The sequence below is a fragment of the Octopus bimaculoides genome, chromosome 21, assembly GCF_001194135.2.
Source record: "Octopus bimaculoides isolate UCB-OBI-ISO-001 chromosome 21, ASM119413v2, whole genome shotgun sequence".
Taxonomy (NCBI): Eukaryota; Metazoa; Mollusca; class Cephalopoda; order Octopoda; family Octopodidae; genus Octopus; species Octopus bimaculoides.
In genome coordinates this window covers 19,043,322-19,046,228 of record NC_069001.1, presented here as the reverse complement: position 1 = coordinate 19,046,228, position 2,907 = coordinate 19,043,322, and positions in this window count along the sequence as shown.

Here is a 2,907-nt window from a genome sequence, read left to right as displayed (position 1 = left end):
AAAATTAAAAAATTTTTTAATCATCCCCCCCAATTTCTATGTTCTTTATATTTTCCCTCTGATCTTAACCATTTTCCAGACTGCATTAATATTACACACACACACATATGGAGAAAAGAAGTGTATTCCCAGGAATGAATATAGGAAAGTTGGTTTTGGAGGTTGAAAATGCACTTGGGTCATAAAACAAGTTGTAGTTTTTTTTATAAATTTTGTAACAAATGTATTAAAATACCAAACTGGTTACAGCAATTTCTTGTTTTTCAATGGTAAATAAATAAAAGTTTAGGAGAGATTGAAGGTACAAAGGAAAATTCAGAAAAACATATTTAAAAAATCAAACATTCATACAAATTCCAATATTCACTAAGTTTCACAGAGACAGACAGTAATACATGTTTAAATTTTCAATGAATTTCATAAGTCATAAAATTGAAAATTCAGTAACATTGAGTTATGTTAACAATAAGATAGGATGAAATTTTCAAAAATGAAAGAAATTAATAAAGATTAAAGAAATTTCTGTCATAGTGCATGAAGGAGAATTCTTTGTCACTGGTTCACTGATGATAGACTGAACTGTTTTAAGCTGAAATTGTTTGTAAATATAGGTTTTTAAGGTATAGGTTCAAATTCTGATTGGTTGTAAATTTAATGACGTAACTTGCTTTTTCTGCCATTTTGGTTGGCTGGCTACCTGAATATGTCACTTGTCTTTGCTCAGTGCTCTGGTTCGTTGATTTCCTTAAGAAGCCACTGGTCTCTGTTAATTGAATGTTTGTTTTTTTCCTGAGGGTCCACCTTTGACTAGAAAACAATATGTTTAAGCCTGAAGTGACAGTAGCAACTGGTATTTGAGAAAGCACAAGGTGTAATTGTACAGTGGCTTGAAGTTAGGGTTTTGAATCCTAGAGGTAGTCCATTACTTAAACTTTTAATTTATGTTTGTTGTTTCTTGTCATTTTTCAGGAATAAATTGAGTTTTCCCATTCTGGTGTATTGTTATAGGGTATTCAGTTGTGGTTTATATTCTTTAAATATATTTTTCTTATTCAATCAGAATTGAGCTGGTGTTTCCAGTGCATTGACACAGAGGGAAAATTTGATATTTTAGATATGGGGCACAGATCTTATGGGAATTTTCCTAGTTGTGGGGTCCTGATTCTGTTGCTTGCGTACTGTTGTTCTGTCCCTCAAAGTCAAGTTCATTTGGCCTATGTAATCCCCACCACACCTGCTGCATTTGGTTATATAAATTAAGTTCCTCAATGTATAGGTAAAATGATTTTTATAAATAATGTTTGCTCTAACTTGAACTGATACGGTGAGCCTTCCATAAAGTTGATGCAATTAAAGTGGCTACATTTTTTTTACTATTGGGGTTATATTTTGACGGGTAATTTGACTCTAGTAGGTAGCTTTTTTAGGGACTTAGGTTGTGTTTTACTTTTAATAATTTTATGTGCTTGAAGTGCTTTTTTCATTCACAGGCTGGTCATCAAAAGGGTGTATATTCTGATGGCTGATATTATATGCTTCCATGTTGGATTGTGTGTATCAAGAGGTTTTCTTGTTTTTCATAATTCTTAGATGTGAATTGTTTCACATGTTCAATTCTATTATTGATTAGATTGACAAGGTATTTAAAATCTCACCAGCAAAACCAGCAACAAAGAATCCTCTTTCATGCACTATGAAAGAAATTGTAAAAAAATCCTTTTTTTTTCTGACTCTTTTAAAAACTTATAAGTTGAGTTATATTGTTAATATAACTCAATGTTACTGAACTTTTGATCACATATGACTGTTATGAAACTCATCGAACATCTGAACCTGTATTACTGTTTTTCTCTGTGAAGCTTACTGAATATTGTACTTTCAATCTCTCCTAAACTTTTTGTATTTACCATTGCAAGACAAAACAAAACAAGAATGTCAAATTTGTCACAAAATTTAAAAACTACAACTTGTTTTGAGACTCAAATGCATTTTTAACCCACCAAACTATATATATATATATATACACATGCATATACAAACACACATATTATACACAAACATAATGCATGTAACTAATGTTAATGCAGTTTTATACACACATACATACAAGACATATAATGCATGCAACAAATATTAATGCAATTACATTAAAGAAAACATGCACACATTTACATATGAAATAAACATAAATTTTAATGTAGTCTGAACACATGGATTCGTCTTTAGATATAGACATATAGCAACATTCACAAATGTGTCGACATCCTGTTTGTGGTCAGAGTAGACACAATGACCAACAGCAAGCTGGAAACAAGATTTACTGATGAAATATCAGTAAATTGTAACAATTGTGATTGTTGTTGATGATGCAATGGAAAAAAAACAACAGAAAAAAAGGGACACAAAAATAATGTCAATATAATATGAATGAACTCTCTGTCATGTGAAGGACTGGGGATTGGGGCAACAACTGCTTTTGTCTTTTAGCAGTGAATGTGTGTGTGTGTGTGTGAGAAAATATGTGTAGCATGTTTTTTGGCTTTGTTACAAGCAAAATGATTAACCTTCAAAGAAAAAGATAGTTAAAAATCATCAAATAAAGACATATGTTTTTTTTTTCAATATTCAAAGAAAAAAATCACAATTTTCACCCTTTTTTCTTGTTTTTTTTTCTCTTTAATCTTTTTTTTTATTTAATGTATCAACAGAACAAACCTTAAAACTAAAGAAAAAGAAACAGTTCTTTTTGTTATTTACTGTGTGGGGAGAAAGAGAAGTTGGGATGGGATCAACTGGTAATTTTTATTTCTCTATTTAAATTTTTGTCACCATTTCAACTTTATTCAATTATTATTATTATTACTATTATTATCAACATCATCATCACCATCATATCACTTAAAAGTT